The 17,881-nt window shown below is 43.4% G+C and overlaps 1 protein-coding gene across 3 annotated transcripts in view; it reads left to right on the top strand.

The window, feature by feature from the left end:
- LOC127164030 (protein phosphatase 1H) overlaps positions 1-17,881 on the top strand; it is a 97,243-nt gene that overhangs the window by 29,247 nt on the left and 50,115 nt on the right. The window lies entirely within an intron of this gene.

Below are 17,881 nucleotides of genomic sequence, written 5' to 3'. Positions count from 1 at the left end.
ACAATGGAAACAGTCAAAATCAACAAAAGAGCTATTATATGTAAATGCTATGACAAGTCTCAGTTAGCTTAACACAGTACACGTAGCAAGGTTTTTTAATTTATATAATAAATAAAAACAAAACAGAATAGAAAAAGAATAGAGCAAGCTATGGTGTTAGAGTTTTCTTTTTGTTAATTGTATAATAAATGAAAAGAAAACAGATAAAGGTAGAATATATAAAGAAGAGAGAAGCTAGTTGTCAGGCATTCACCACAGCCACCCTCACCTGCCACGTCACCCAGAGCACTGCCTACACGCTCATCGTCACCTGAGTTCTAATCACTTGCACCTGACCGCAATCAGCCACACTCTTTATAAGGAACATTCTAGTATTCTTCTCTTGTCGGGTCTACCGTTCGCACCCTGTGATGATTTCATCTTGACCTGATGCATACTCTCTCCGTCGAACTTTCCAGTGCTCTCTGAATCATACGTGGCTCATTATCTGGACTGTCATCTGCACCTTTGCACAAGGACTGTCAGCTAAGCATTTCTTTACCATTTATCTCAAACGCTGTCAGCTCTATCATCTGTTCAATAAACAACCCCATAATTAACTCCTATGAACAGTTTACCAGTCATTTCTCCGCAGTGTTTAGCACAGCGACTGGCACACTTACCACTTCAGATCAACTTTTCCGACTACAACAAGGTACTTCCTCGGTCAACGCGTACACGCTCCGCTTGCTGGGAGCACACCAGCAGGGACTCAACCCGGAAATTTGCGTCGCTATGGCTCTATACGATAACAGCATTGGATTGGAGTCCTTCCTTCAACGTGTTACGAGAGTTTCTCAGCGGCTAGCCGCCTGCCAGCCACCGGTAACCACTCCTCAGTCTGTCTCGGTGGCTGCTAGCTTCCTAGTACCAGAACCCATGCAAGTGGATTTCACACGGCTCTCACGCACAGAACGAAATCGCCGCATCACTCTTGGTTTATGTTTACATTGTGGAGAACAAGGACATCTCCTCCGCACCTGCCCCATCAGACCCCCACGTGTGGTGGTGAGTACTAGTGGAGTTGAAACTACAAGTCTTACATTATTACCCGTTACTTTGCATACTCCTGATTGCTCTCTCTCTGTATCCGCTCTGGTTGACTCAGGCTCCTCCGGCAACTTCATCTCCCAGTAATGTTTAAAACAACTCCAACTCCCACGTCATCACCATCATCAGGTTTATACTGTAACAACTATCCAAGGAAAACCACTCTGGCATGGGAAAGTACGTCACTCTTCTCCTTGCATCACTCTGCAAGTCGGATTATTTCATCAAGAGGACATAAAATTTCTGGTACTGGAGGATTCCACCGTAAGCATCATCCTGGGACGCCCCTGGCTGCGTCTACATCGTCCGGAACTCCGCTGGGACCCATGTGACATCACACGCTGGAGTCAAATGTGTCATACCCAATGTCTGTCTAAAGTACCTCATCCTCACACTGTTCCAGCTCTTGTCGCATCCACGCAGGTTGAGAGCCCTCACAGAGAGCCTTCACACCCGAGATCCCAGCGGAGTACATGGCGTTCCAGGATATTTAGTAAGCAAGCAGCCACCCATCTACCACCTCATCGGCCATGGGACTACGCTATTGACTTGATGCCTGGAGCTCAACTACCCAAGGGAAGGGTTTATCCTCTGTCCATCCCGGAGCGCCAGGTGATGGAGGAATACATTGCAGAGGCTCTCCATCAGGGATTCATTAAACCATCAACCTCACCGGCCGCTTCGAGCTTCTTCTTCATGGGTAAGAAGGATGGAGGTCTCCGTCCATGCATTGATTACCGGCAACTTAACTCACAGATCATTCAACAGCCCTGTCCGCTCCCCTTGGTTCCGGCTGCCCTCGAAGAGCTTCGTGGAGCCCAGGTCTTCACGAAGCTGGACCTGCGGAGTGCGTACAACCTCGTTCGTATTCGTGCGGGAGACGAATGGAAGACCGCCTTTGTAACACCTACGGGGCACTACGAATACCAGGTCATGAATACCAGTGTAGCGAATTTAGCTCAAAGGGAAATGTATATAAATAATTACAATTAATTATGATTAATTACAATTACTTATATCAGCTGCCAGTACCCAGCAAGCAATAGTCGTCATTTCAACGTCTAGTTTAACTATAGACCCGATATAGTCCGGCTATTTGTAACCCACTTCTAGACCAAATAATCTTGAATTTAGTTACATGTCATTTTTTGGCAAAATACTTGTGAGATATATGATATTTCATCATGTAATCAAAGTCAACAGCGTTTACAAGGTGTTTGGTTTTATTTCTATATTTCTATATATTTCTATATATATATATTTATAGTCTATTCTAGGGCTATGTTTAGACGTCTATTAAATTTTCACTGACAGCCCAATGACAACCTTATTTTAGCCTAGACGTCTAGGCTGTGTTTCAACGGCTAATAAACGTTTTTTAGACCAAAAATTGCTTGCTGGGTAGTAACTGTAGCAGAATCAATTTTCCATCAACTAATCTGTTCGCTCAGCGAACATTCAGTATAATCCTTATATCAACTCTAAGAAATGATATTTTCTTGGCCACAGAAAATAACTTTCTTAAAGTACCATTGCATTAGAGCAAGTAGCTCGAATCGGAATCGTAAAGGGACATTAATTTGCAAGGCAGAATCAGAATCAAAACTCATGTAATTTGTGCACAATAGTTTATTAACGAAGGACTAACACATAACTAATCTAAACAAATAAACATGAAATCACTCATACATGGGGGAATGGTCAGTGAGAAGCAGTTAGAGAGAGACAAGGAAATGAAGCTATGAAAAGAGTCAGTTAACCACCTGCTGTGAAACCATCAGTGCTGTCTACAGCTTATACTAAACCTCTGTATGTTTAGTTAAGTGTACGATACTTGCATTGCCTTGGTCGTCGAACAAGTGTCCAAATGCAGTCTCTGAAAGTCTTGATGGTTTGGAGCAGTGGTGGTTTTGGAATTGCAATCACGTTCTTCCGGGTCTGAAGAGTGATGAATTCCAAAGATGTCCTGACTCGTTGGTGACTGGGAGTTTCTTCCCATGTGAAAAGTGAAGAAGAACCAAGAGCTGAGAGGGACCCAGCTAAAGTCCTGTGATCTTTGGGGAATGGAAAGACAAGGCCGCAAGGCCTGGCGCACGCTTAGGGAAGTCCTGAAGAGTTCTAGCTCATCTTCTTAGGTTCTTAAAGAACCACTGACTGACTGAGGCGAGTCATGAAGATGAATTCCAGGGTTGAGTGGAACTGTCTGGCTCTTTGTGGTCGAGAGCCACAGCTCTGTATGTTGGGCCTGTCGGGCCCGCCGGGCACGCCCTGTGCCGGCTCAGGCTCCCCGTGGGTTCCTCCACACGGGCAGCAATCAGAAGATGTTGCAGACGAAGGGAAAGTGAAGAGAAGAGGGGTCGATGCCTTTAAACTCTCTGGAGGCTGTGCCTCCAGGAGGTACATGAACCAATGGTAACTTTCACCTTTGGAGGGAAAGTTTACGACTGTGAACTTGTCTGTGAGCATGGTATTTTGCATATATAATTCGATTGGGTGTTGATGCAAAAACTACTAAGGTTTCTTAAAACACTCACATGTTGCAAAGGTATCAACATCTAATTTACACCATCTTTTAGATCATTAAAATACGAACTCAAAGAGTCCAAGCATGACATAGGTGGGTTATACTACTAGTCATCTATCATAATACATGCATAAAACAGTAGAAAGACAAATACAAATACAACAGACAAAATTAAAATACAATGCAGTAATACTGTACACAATGACCTGGGCTATGTGTGATAGGAAGGTCAAAGAAAGGTTTGTCTGTGAATGAGTAGGAAAGAGTCCATTTCTATAGGCATTGTGTCTTTCCTATAGAGAAATGTAGTGTGCTCCGTTTGCATTCCTTGAGGCCATAAAACCTGTGATATCAGATCGTTGTCCTGGCAACTGAGCCCTTTTGGGGTGTTAGTTGCTTTGGGGGGGGTTGTCTCCAGAGCTCCAGCATGTAGCTGGCCTGTTGTGTTTAAAGACTATTTGTTAAATGTAACAATTAATGTATGTCTGATTGGTCCAGATGCTACATATCTTCCACCCTTTCGAACGTTGTTGTCTGTCCAACAGACAACAGCGAGCGATGTCCGAGGTGCAGAACAATCAGACACACACCTGTCACTCATGGCTGGGAGAGAGCGGTGGCTCTCTGGCTGTTGGTGCCACTAGGAGTGGTTGGGGTGCTGTCAGGTGGTGTGCTGTGATGGTGTAGGCAGTAGCAAGGTGGAGGTCCTTGAGCTTGTGCTGCAGGTGTCATGGCAGTGTCACCTGTCGTCCTGGGGTGATTTGGCCTGGGTCAAAGGGTTGCTTTAGGTGTTGTTTGGAACAACTGGTTGAACTCTCACTTGTGAGAGAGCAGGTGATTCCGAGGGTCGCAGGGAATTGTAATGGAGATGGTAGTGTGAAAAGAGTTTCAGTAGAAGGGCCCGGCATTGTGACAATGCTGGGTGCCTTCTGGTGCCTGCTTTGAATTCTGGGTTGTGCAGTCCAGAATCAGTGGGTTCTTACTGACACCTTTGGTGGAGGCCTTGTGCTTGTTAAAGGCCTTCTGTGTCAGGTCACACAGTTGTTGAATAGGCATTGAGTGAGGGCAGGCTAGGATGCCTAAATGGTGACTCACCATAGGATGCAGGTTTTGGAGGAAGAGGCTCTTGAAGCTGGTGTCCTCCTCCATCCCGGGTTCATTGCGAGCTCCGAAGTAAGCTCGTCAAAGTCTGTGGTAGTAAACGTGGAGTTTCATACCAGCCCTGTTTGGTGTCTAGTGCAGCGATCAGTCCGTGTTCAGACTCTGGGTCTGAGAATTCCTTAATGATGGCTTGTCTTAGCTGCTGGTAGTCCGATTGGATGTGTCCTGGCTGTCGAGCCAGGAAGCGTCGTACCTCTGGGCTAGAGGTGATCCAGAGCAGATAAAGTCTATCTTGGTAGTTCACACATTTCCAAGACTGAAGGAAAAATTCAGTGTCTCTCATGTAGGCATGGACGTCATGGTCACCATGGTCAAGTTCTGGTGTGAATGCAGGGATGTTTCTGGCCATTTGATTGAGTTCTTTGAGTGTCACCTCATGTATCACTTCAGAGTTCGTCTGAATGAATTCTGTTCCTTCTGCAGCTGCAGAGGTTTCCTGGAAACTGACTTGTGAAGTGTTAAGCAGAAGGTCTTGGCTCCCCCCTTTGTATCTGTGTACAGGGGCATGGGGGTTTGCACTGCTGGCTGTGTGACGTGCAGCAGGGGGTCTTTTACTTGAGTCCATGCATAGTCGGTAAGACTGTTTCAGTTCTCTCTGAACCATGTCAAGCTCCTCTTTAATCTTGCCGAATTGCTGAGTCAGGGTTTGGACTTCAGCTCTGGCTGCATGCAGATGGCCTTCTAAGGCCTTAAAGTGCCCCTATTATGCCTTTTCAAATATGTCCTTTCATGCAGTGTGTCATGTAGCTGTATGTGAACATAAAATATCTGCAAAGTTGTGAAGCCGACAGTGCACGATAAATAAAGTTATTGTCTATCAAAAAAAAGAGTCGACTCACATTTGCCTAAACGAGTCGTTAGGATTTCGAATCTTTTTCTGTTACGGCCACACGTCATGAAGTAACACATTTGCATAATGTCCACCCACGTTCTACGTTGCGAACAACTTGCTCGCCCATACATGTCCATGTGGTTTAGGTCACATGGAAATTTACACGTACATTATACGGAAGACGCTGTATCATACGCTGTGAGTAAAACTGTTTTATATTCACTTCCAAAAGATGATGAATCTACAGAGATTGTATTTTCTGGTGATCTTTCATAATACGTAGTTGTGTATGTTATGTTGTTCAACAACCCTGCACATGTCATGCTAACCGGCTAAATCACGCTTCTGTAGTTCAGCTGTGGGTCCACTGTAGTCTGACAATTTGTGATTGATGCAGCTTGACTGTCTGTCTGTCTCATTAGTTGAAGTAATGATAAAGGATGGCGCACGAAGCTGCTTTTACACCGAATGCGGAAAGCGCTGTGCTATAAAACCCATTCGTTTCAATGCCTTCCGCCCTGCGAGGACGGGTTGTTCGGTCTCGACCAAAGCGGACGCGCAGTGGAGCGCGCACGCCGCGGACAAAGTTCAAATAAGTTGTTCAAATGAACTTTTGCCTCTGTGCTCTGAAGGGCTGCACTGAACCCAGCGACAGCGCAGCGCTTTCCGTGTTCGGTGTGAAAGCCGCTTAATGCATCATACAATGTTGAAGTTTACAACATTCGATTACATAAGCAAATTGCGAGCACTTTCCAAGGTAGACCGTGCTAACTTGACGATCAGCCACTTCAGCCGTTTCATCGTCAGACTCGATGCCATCTTTTCTATGTATTGATAAGTATCCAGTGCTGTCATTCAGTTATGGCAATGGGTGTTTCGTTTTCCGATACGCTGTACGCGGTAAACCAATCATAAAGGACTGTGCCATCTGACCAATCACAGCAGTGAGGGCACACGGAAAGGAGGGGTTTAGAGAGACTGATTCTTGAACTGCTTCGCACGAGTCGTTTATGAATCATTTAGAAATGAGGTAAAATTAAATCTATTTTTGGAGAAAACTGAAGTGTTTTTTGACCTTAAAACAATATTATCAACCTTTAAAATGGCATAATAGGGGCACTTTAACTCTAATGTCTCTCTCATTAAGTTCTACGTATGCTGTTCTTAGCAGCAACTTTGTGTGAAACAGTTCTCTTTCCAAATCTTGTCTGGTGGCCTTTTCAAGCTGCTCTCTGTGTCTGGCAGCTGTCAGAGCCTCCTGAAGACTGGTGATTTCCTTCTGTTGTGCCGTTCTGTCAGGTTCCTCGCGCCTGTCCTGTTCCTTCTCTTGCTGAGCAGGTGTTGGTTCCCTTTGGAACTCTGTGACTTGCAGTTTCAGTTCATTTACCTCCTGTCTGAGGTCCTTGAGGGTGTGGGCTAAGGAGAAAATGATGCTGGTCAGCTCCTGGTTGTCCAGGCTGGGTGTGAGGTGTCCCCTGGTGTCGCAGTCCCGCTGTTCCTTTCTCTGCCATTGCAGGTTGTTGGCTGCTTTCGGCTGAAGGATGTCCACCACAGTGCTCTGCAGGGTCTCCAGGTGTTCCTGGTGGGTGGCAGGGCTGGATGTCTGAGGCATGCTGGTTCACTTGTGGGAACACGAGAGAGAAATGCAGACGGCAAATGCAAGTAGTCAAGTCAAGTCACCTTTATTTATATACCGCCTTTAACAATACAGAATTGTGACAAGGCGGCTGTACAGTATTAAATAGGAAACAGTACATCAACAATGCCAAAGGCAACATTAAACACTCACTTTATAGGTAAAGGTAGTTAATCAAAAACAATAAAATAAAATGCAATATTGTGTTAAGAGAAAGTGTCCCCAACTAAGCAAGCCAGAGGCGACAGTGGCAAGGAACCAAAACTCCATCGTGACAAATGGAGAAAAAAACCTTGGGAGAAACCAGGCTCAGTCGGGGGGGCCAGTTCTCCTCTGGCCAAAAGTTCCCGTGGTCTTGTGCCGACAGCCGTCTAGGTGATGTGGTCTTCACTGTGGATCCGTCTCTGGGGCTCATCTAGTTGATGTGGACTCCGCTGACATTCAGGGCTGTAGAGGTCGTCTCTAGGTGCTGATCCACCATCTGGGCTGGGTTCGGACTGGATCCGGGGGACTGCAGTGACCATCTGATCTGGATACGGACTGGATCTGGTGGTTAATGTGACCTCGGAATAAGAGAGAAACAGACTAGTATTAACGTAGATGCCATTCTTCTGACGATGCACTGAGTACATCAGGTGGTTATGGGAAGTGTTCCCGGTTCCGGTTGACCTAATTAGTGCAGCCTAACAATCCTTTAACGGATTTGAATTATAAGAATGTGGATTTGTTATGTGTAAGCAAGGTTAAAGAGATGGGTCTTTAATCTAGATTTAAACTGACAGAGTGTGTCTGCGTCCTGAACATTGTAGGGTAGATTGTTCCAGAGTTTGGGCGCTAGATAAGAAAATGATCTCCTGCCCGCGGTTGATTTTGATATTCTAGGTATTATCAAATTGCCAGAGTTTTGAGAACGCAGCGGACGTGAGGGACTATAATGTGATAGGAGCTTGCTCAGGTACTGAGGAGCTAAACCATTCAGGGCTTTGTAAGTAATTAGCAAGATTTTAAAATCTATACGATGTTTAATAGGGAGCCAGTGCAGTGTAGACAGAACCGGGCTAATATGATCATACTTTTTGGTTCTAGTAAGAACTCTAGCTGCTGCATTTTGGACCAGCTGGAGTTTGTTTATTAAGCGTGCAAAACAACCACCCAATAAAGCATTACAATAATCTAACCGTGAGGTCATAAATGCATGAATTAATGTTTCAGCATTTGACATTGATAGCATAGGTCGTAGTTTAGATATATTTTTGGGATGGAAAAATGCAGTTTTGCAAATACTAGAGATGTGGTTTTCAAAGGAAAGATTACCATCAAATAGCACACCTAGGTTCCTAACTGATGACGAAGAATTGACAGAACAGCCATCAAGTATTAGACAGTGTTGTAGGTTATTACACGCTGAGGTTTTAGGCCCAATAATTAACACCTCTGTTTTTTCAGAATTTAGCAGTAAGAAATTACTTGTCATCCAATTTTTTAACTCAACTACACAATCCATTAGTTTTTCAAATTGGTACGTTTCGCCGGGCCGCGAAGAAATATAGAGCTGGGTATCATCAGCATAGCAGTGAAAGCTAACACCATATTTCCTGATGATATCACCCAAGGGTAACATGTAAAGCGTAAAGAGTAATGGCCCTAGTACTGAGCCTTGTGGTACTCCATACTGCACTTGTGATCGATATGATACCTCTTCATTTACTGCCACGAATTGATGGCGGTCAGATAGATACGATTTGAACCATGCCAATGCACTACCACTAATGCCAACATAATTCTCAAGTCTATTCAAGAGAATGTTGTGGTCAACAGTATCAAACGCAGCACTAAGATCCAGTAGCACTAACAGAGAGATACAACCACGATCAGATGACAAGAGTAGATCATTTGTAACTCTAATAAGAGCAGTCTCAGTACTATGGTACGGTCTAAAACCTGACTGAAAATCCTCACAGATATCATATTTCTGAAGAAAGCAAGATAACTGTGAGGATACAACCTTTTCTAATATCTTCGACAGAAATGGGAGATTCGAGATAGGTCTGTAATTAGTTAATTCGTTGGGGTCAAGTTGTGGTTTTTTAATTAGAGGCTTAATAGCAGCCAGTTTGAAGGTTTTGGGGACATATCCTAATGACAGTGATGAATTAATAATATTTAGCAGAGGATCTATGAGATCTGGAAGCAAGTCTTTTAGTAGCCTAGATGGAATAGGGTCTAGCATACAAGTTGTTGGTTTAGATGATTTAACAAGTTTATACAATTCTTCCTGACCTATAGTAAAGAATGAGTTGAATTGTTCCCCAGGAGATCTATAGTGCACTATCTGATGCGACACTGTAATTGACGGCTGCATAGTGACAATTTTGTCTCTAATTGTATCGATCTTAGAAGTAAAGTAGTTCATGAAGTCATTACTGCTATGCTGATGGTCATAGTCAGTGCCTGTTGGTTCTTTATTTTTTGTTAACTTAGCCACTGTATTGAATAAATACCTAGGGTTATGTTTGTTTTCTTCTAAAAGAGTCGAAAAGTAATCAGATCTGGCCGATTTTAACGCTTTTCTGTACGATAGGGTACATTCCCGCCAAGCAGTACGAAAAACCTCTAATTTTGTTTTCCTCCAGCTGCGCTCCATTTTCCGGGCTGCTCTCTTTAGGGCGCGAGTGTGCTCGTTATACCACGGGGTCGGACTATTTTCCTTAATCTTCCTTAGGCGCAGAGGAGCGACCGTATCTAGAGTCCTGGAAAAGAGAGAGTCAATAGTTTCTTTTAAGTTTTTCTGAGCTATTGGACATGCTGAGGAATTCAGATAAGTCAGGAAGATTACTTAGAAAGCAATCTTTTGTAGTAGAAGTGATGGTTCTACCATACTTGTAATAAGGAGTTGAATTTACAGTTTTAGTCATCTGGAGAATACACGAGACTAGATAATGATCAAAGATATCATCACTTTGCTGCAGAATCTCAACGGCATTGACATCAATTCCATGTGACAGTATTAAGTCTAGAGTATGATTTCGACAATGAGTGGGACCTGACACGTGTTGTCTAACTCCAATAGAATTTAGAATGTCTGTAAATGCAGCTGCCAGTGCATCATTTTCAATATCAACATGGATGTTAAAGTCACCTACTATTAAGACCTTATCTGTAGCCAACACCAGCTCAGATATAAAATCAGCAAATTCTTTAAGAAAATCTGTATGGTGCCCTGGTGGCCTGTATACAGTAGCAAGTACAAACGTCATAGGGGATTTATCATTAACACTTGTTTCTCTGGATAATGTTATATGAAGCACCATTACTTCAAACGAGTTATACTTGAAATCCGTTCTCTGTGAAACACTAAAAATATTGCTATAAATTGTAGAAACACCTCCCCTTTACCTTTTAGACATGGCTCATGTTTATAACAGTAATCATGAGGGGTAGACTCATTTAAGATAATGTAATCATCTGATTTTAGCCAGGTTTCTGTCAAACATAGCACATCTAGGTTATGATCAATGATCATATCATTTACAAAAAGCGCTTTTGTAGAGAGGGACCTGATATTCAAAAGGCCAAGTTTTATCATTTGTTTCTCTGTATTATGTAGATTTTTTATTTGTTGAACGTTGATTAGATTGTTACTCTTAGGCCGTGTAAGGTGTGAATAGCTGGTTAGGGCAGCTAGTGAGGTTGGGGTGCTAAGATTTTGTGCAGGTCAGCAAAAGAGAGGGTTTGAGTAACTTTGATGGGGCTGTAAGCAGGGGGTCAGCTAATGACCAGGCTTTACCTGTAGTCAAATTATTACTCAAAACACTGATGGTTCACAGGTTTGGTCACTATGAAGGTACCAAATACACAAACTGAAATAAAATCAGAAAGAGACAGAGGGAGAAGGAAGGGCTTTCCTTATTTAGTTTAAGAAGGAGATATGACTACGCAGTTGTCCCTTGTTCAAAGGAATGCTGCAGTAGGGTCATAAACCTAGGGAGACTGTTAGCTAAGCTAGCAGGGACGCATCAAACATCTCAAGGTAAATAAGCAGAAACACTAGGAAGTGTTTCTAGTCTTCTCAGGGCCTATGGCATGGTGACAGTGACTGTACCTCATGTAACAGGCCTGACTGCTAAGGAGTAAGGAGAGACAGGAATTAGTCTACTAATGACCTGTACGGTTCATTAAGGGGACATCAGTTGCTAGAACTGCTATAATCCTATACCAAGAGGGAAGATAGTGATGGTCGGATAAACTAAAATAAGGAAGAAAAATGAAAATATCCTAATAGCTTTAGGAAGCTAAAGGAAAAGTAAATAACTTGATTTAATTAAATTGGTGACTTAATTAAAATCAATTTAGCTGAACTGGTACATTCAAGCTAAACAAAGGTAAATAAATGAAATAAAATCAAAAAGGGAGGTAGAACAAAGTCAAAATAAATTAACACAGTTAAAACCCAAGTATGTGAGGAGGGCCAACCTAACTGAGTCTAAACAGAAGGTGATAGCACAAACAGGAGGTGAAACCAAGAGAAAGGGGGAGAGAGAGAGAGGAGTGGCTTGAACATTACACTTTACACTCACACATGTCTAAATGTTAGTCGGATGCTAACAGCTAACAGTTGAGGTAAAGGGCTTAGCTTAAATGCCTGTATGGCTGCTAAAGAGTTAGCCTTGGCTACACTCAGTTCTACTCAGTTTACACAAGGGTCTGTGATGTGTATGCTGTTATCAGATTGAACCGGAAGAGGCTGCTCTCAACTTCCGGGGTGAGACGTTGCTAAGAGACCGATGCATGTTCACAACAACGAACAAGCTGAGCAGAACTTGTGCTGCTGTGAAACAGGCATGGGAAACTTACACGCAGTCAGTTATGACTTTTTGCATACAACTTCATTCACAAATCAGATCAGCACATTCACTTCACAGACAATGGCAAATTCCTAGTTAGCTAAGCTAGAATTACACCATTAATTCGCTATTCATTTGCATAATCTTCATGATTACAATGATATGCGATAGTTACAAGAAGGCCTTAATTCGGAGAAGTGAGGAACATCGCTCAAATCACCATTACAATAACAATACTGTAGCAAGATTTCTTCGTCGCTCAGTTTTAATATCAATGCAAGTGGGATTTCTTCACCATGCAGATTATTTAATGCCGCTTAATCTGAAATTTCCTTGTCAGACAAGACTTATGCATTTAAAACTAAAAGTGGGGATTTCTTCGCCCAAATTTAGATGAATTTATTAAATTATGTGGGCTGCTAATCTGAGATTTCTTCGTCAGAGAAGACTTACTTCCACATTTAAAGCTAAAAGTGGGGATTTCTTCGCCCAAATTTAGATTAATTCATTCTGGTACCATTTATACGGGCTGCTAATCTGAGGTTTCTTCGTCAGAGAAGGCTTATGCTCTACTAACAACAGAAATTAGGATTTCTTCGCTAATATCAGGTTAGTTTCTTATCGTACGATTTAAAGATGTGTTATAGCATTGAACAAGTTTCTACTGCTCGTGGTAGGGCACATTCAAGCTATAGTCTATCTGATGTTATCAGAAGCTGCATGTGTAAGACGTTAATAAATTTATGAGACAAACACACAAGTTTGATATTGAATTCTGCTTGCAAATAATGTTTAAACGATCGCCACCGTTCTCCACCATTCTGTAGCGAATTTTAGCTCAAAGGGAAATGTATATAAATAATTACAATTAATTATGATTAATTACAATTATTTATATCAGCTGCCAGTAGTAACTGTAGCAGAATCAATTTTCCATCAACTAATCTGTTCGCTCAGCGAACATTCAGTATAATCTTTATATCAACTCTAAGAAATGATATTTTCTTGGCCACAGAAAATAACTTTCTTAAAGTACCATTGCATTAGAGCATGTAGCTCGAATCGGAATCGTAAAGGGACATTAATTTGCAAGGCAGAATCAGAATCAAAACTCATGTAATTTGTGCACAATAGTTTATTAACGAAGGACTAACACATAACTAATCTAAACAAACAAACATGAAATCACTCATACATGGGGGAATGGTCAGTGAGAAGCAGTTAGAGAGAGACAAGGAAATGAAGCTATGAAAAAAGTCAGTTAACCACCTGCTGTGAAACCATCAGTGCTGTCTACAGCTTATACTAAACCTCTGTATGTTTAGTTAAGTGTACGATACTTGCATTGCCTTGGTCGTCGAACAAGTGTCCAAATGCAGTCTCTGAAAGTCTTGGTGGTTTGAAGCAGTGGTGGTTTTGGAATTGCAATCACGTTCTTCCGGGTCTGAAGAGTGATGAATTCCAAAGATGTCCTGACTCGTTGGTGACTGGGAGTTTCTTCCCATGTGAAAAGTGAAGAAGAACCAAGAGCTGAGAGGGACCCAGCTGAAGTCCTGTGATCTTTGGGGAATGGAAAGACAAGGCCGCAAGGCCTGGCGCACGCTTAGGGAAGTCCTGAAGAGTTCTAGCTCATCTTCTTAGGTTCTCCAAGAACCACTGACTGACTGAGGCGAGTCATGAAGATGAATTCCAGGGTTAGAGTGGAACTGTCTGGCTCTTTGTGGTCGAGAGCCACAGCTCTGTATGTTGGGCCTGTCGGGCCCGCCGGGCACGCCCTGTGCCGGCTCCGGCTCCCCGTGGGTTCCTCCACACGGGCAGCAATCGGAAGATGTTGCAGACGAGTGAGAAAGTGAAGAAGAAGAAGAAGAGAGAGAGGGGTCGATGCCTTTAAACTCTCTGGAGGCTGTGCCTCCAGGAGGTCCATGAACCAATGGTAACTTTCACCTTTGGAGGGAAAGTTTACGACTCTTTGTCTGTGAGCATGGTATTTTGCATATGTAATTCGATTGGGTGTTGATGCAAAAACTACTAAGGTTTCTTAAAACACTAACATGTTGCAAAGGTATCAACATCTAATTTACACCATCTTTTAGATCATTAAAATACGAACTCAAAGAGTCCAAGCATGACATAGGTGGGTTATACTACTAGTCATCTATCATAATACATGCATAAAACAGTAGAAAGACAAATACAAATACAACAGACAAAATTAAAATACAATGCAGTAATACTGTACACAATGACCTGGGCTATGTGTGATAGGAAGGTCAAAGAAAGGTTTGTCTGTGAATGAATAGGAAAGAGTCCATTTCTATAGGCATTGTGTCTTTCCTATGGCAAATGTAGCATGGGCAGATGTGCATTCCTTGAAGCAATAAAACCTGTGGTATCAGATCGTTGTCCTGGCAACTGAGCCCTTTTGGGGTGTTAGTTGCTTTGGGGGGTTTGTCTCCAGAGCTCCAGCATGTAGCTGGTTGTGTTTAAAGACTATTGTTAAATGTAACAATTAATGTATGTCTGATTAAATGTAACAATTAATGTATGTCTGATTCCGAGAACATCCCTGCTGATGCCCTCTCTCGTCAGTCTTCTTCTGAGCAGCTTACGGACCCGAACCCATCATCCCTCCTAACCTCATCGTCAATCCTATAGCCTGGACTCAAGACCAGGACATACAACATGCCACTCTCCAGGAGCCTGCTCCGCCGGAATGCCCAGAGGGTAAAATCGTTCCCCGCTCCCAACGTCAAGACCTTCTGGGCACAGCTCACCAGTCTCCAGGCTCTGGACACCCAGGCAGCAAGCGGACCCTCTCGCTTCTTCAAACTCGTTACTGGTGGCCCAGTATGCGCTGTGATACCATCAGGTATGTCCAGAGCTGCTCTGTCTATGCCATATCTAACTCTCCCCGCATGTTACCTACAGGAAAACTGGTTCCACTATCCATCCCGGAGAGGCCCTGGTCCCATCTATGCGTGGACTTTGTGACAGACCTTCCCAGCTCAGAAGGTAACGCATGTGTGCTGGTAATTGTTGATCGTTTCTCAAAATCATGCAAGTTTGTTCCACTACAAGGATTACCCACAGCCATGGAGACCGCAGAACATCAGGTGTTCCGTCACTTTGGCATCCCGGAGGAAATAGAGGAAATAGTGTCGGACCGGGGCCCTCAATTCATTTCACACGTCTGGAAAGCTTTCTTCAGGCTACTTTGTGTCACTGTTAATCTCTCCTCTGGATATCATCCACAGACAAATGGCCAGACAGAGAGGAAGATCCAGGAGATCGGACGTTACCTCCGGGCATACTGTAGTGAAGACCAACACAGCTGGAGCAGGTTTCTCCCGTGGGCCGAGTACGCACAGAACTCCCTCCGCCAAGATACCACCGGCTTAACACCTTTCCAGTGCGTACTCTGTTACCAGCCTCCGTTGTTCCCCTGGACGGAGGAACCCTCTAATGTTCCAGCTGTCGACCACTGGTTTCGAGAAAGCGAGAGAGTGTGGGACTCAGCTCATCACCATCTCCAGCGAGCTGTACGCCGTGACAAGCATTTCGCCGATGCCAGACGAAGGATCGCCCCCCCCACTACCAACCTGCTTTAGCTCCAGCTTCAGCTCCCTCCCAGGTACCGTATTCACCCTACATTCCACGTATCTCTCCTAAAACCCTTCTATCCCTCTGCCACAGAACCCCCGGGAGCTGAAGCGGGACCCCCTCCTCCAGAAGTCCTGGACCAACCATCCATCTACACGGTCCACCAGATCTTGGACTCACGACGATTGTAGTGTCAGGCATTCACCACAGCCACCCTCACCTGCCACGTCACCCGGAGCACCGCCTACACGCTCATCGTCACCTGAGTTCTAATCACTTGCACCTGACCTCAATCAGCCACACCCTTTATAAGGAACGTTCTAGCATTCTTCTCTTGTCGGGTCTACCGTTCACACCCTGTGACGATTGTTCCTGACCTGATGCATATTCTCTCCGTCGAACTTTCCTGTGCTCTCTGGATCCTACGTGGCTCATTATCTGGACTATCATCTGCACCTTCACACAAGGACTGTCAGCTAAGCATTTCTTTACCATTTGTCCCAAACGCTGTCTGCGCTATCATCGGTTCAATAAACGCTTTGGATTGTCACTCACCTCTCGTCTCCTCCTGTGCTAGAGTTAGAGGGTCAAAGAAGAAGAGATGTGTTTTTAACAAATTCTTGAAGATGGTTAAGGACTCAGCTGCTTGGATTGAGTTGGGCAGGTCATTCCACCAGGATGGAATATTTAAGGTAAAAGTGATTTTGTGCCTCTTTGGGATGGCACAATAATGTGAAGAAATTGCTTGAAGGAGATGAGATGGAATAGGATCAAGTGGACAAGTAGGGTAATTAGAAAGCATGAGTTTGGAGACTGGAGACTGCCTCTGCCACAATGAATGTGTGTTTGCTGGTAAGATGTACTTGATAGATTATGGTGTGGGAAATTTTGCACTGATGGTATTAATTTTATTATTTAGAATATGGCAAAGTCGTCAGCTGTTAAAGTTGATGAAGGAGGGGGAGGAGGAGGAGGACAGAGGAGAGAGGAAAATGTTTTTTTAAAGAGCATGCAAGAGTTAGGACTTTTAGCAGTGAAGACATTAGCAGAGAAGGAAGAGAGGAGTGACCAATACACATTAAGGTCAGTAGGATTTTTTGATTTGCGCTAAACCCTTTCATCAGCTCCGAGTTTAGAATGATGTTCGCAGAGAACATCAGACAGCCAAGCGGCAGAAGGGGCGGTACGAGCTGGCCTGGAAGACAAGGGGTAGACAGTGTCTAAACAGGATGTAAGAGTGTTGTGTTGTAAATCAATTGGTTGCCTGATTTGTGAGTAGCTGTAGTGAACTCACTTGAAATCAAAAGAGACAGGCAAAGTTTGAGAGCAGATCTATTTCATTCAAAAATGGAAAATGGATTTTAAAAGGGTGGGTAATAGTGACTGAATTTGATTCAAATGAGCTGTTACTACCAAGGGAAGGTAAAGGAATAAATTTCCAATCATTAGAGATAAGCAGACCAGTACCTCCACCTCTTCCAGTCAGACGGAGAGTATGGGAAAATGAGAAATTATTGGAGAGTGCTGCAGGAGTAGCAGTGTCTTCTGGTTTGATTCAGATCTCTGTCAGGGCCATGAGGTTTAGTCTTGAATGACTAGTAATAGATGTAATGAAATCTGCTTTTTTAACTGCAGACTGACAATTCCAGAGACCAATAGAAAAAGAAAGATGCAGACATAAGCAAAGTGCACAGGTAGTTAGGATTGCGCTGCCTACAGTGTGTGATGCATGGTTTGTGAGTGGTAGTAATAACAGGGGTATGGAAACACATAGTAAGAGTTGGTCATACAACCTAAAACAGAATGAAGCAAGGTGTAGAAAAGAGGACTAATCAAAACACCTTATGTCCCTGACCGGTCTTCACAGAAAGAGGGCTTCACACAAGGGCTGCCACTGCCGCGGTATACTAACCTTTATTATACATGTCTGACACAAAACTGAAGGTCAATTCAGCTGGATACACTTTACTGGTTATCACAACAAAGGGCCAAGCAGGTGCACAACACTGACAAGATATGCAATATAGTATAAGACCAAATGTGATTTCAGCATGTCTCAACACAGTAAACAGTCAAGCGTTTCCTAGCAAGGACAACTGCGGTAAACACTAATGAGACAAAAAATAAATACACTTACGAGCTATTTTAACTTCCACTGATTGACTGCTTCTCTCAAAGAGTCTTACCACTGTCTT

Source organism: Labeo rohita, chromosome 4, assembly GCF_022985175.1.
Source record: "Labeo rohita strain BAU-BD-2019 chromosome 4, IGBB_LRoh.1.0, whole genome shotgun sequence".
Lineage (NCBI taxonomy): Eukaryota > Metazoa > Chordata > Actinopteri > Cypriniformes > Cyprinidae > Labeo > Labeo rohita.
The sequence above is the reverse complement of the archived record's forward strand: the minus strand, read 5'-3'. Positions and strand labels throughout refer to the sequence as shown.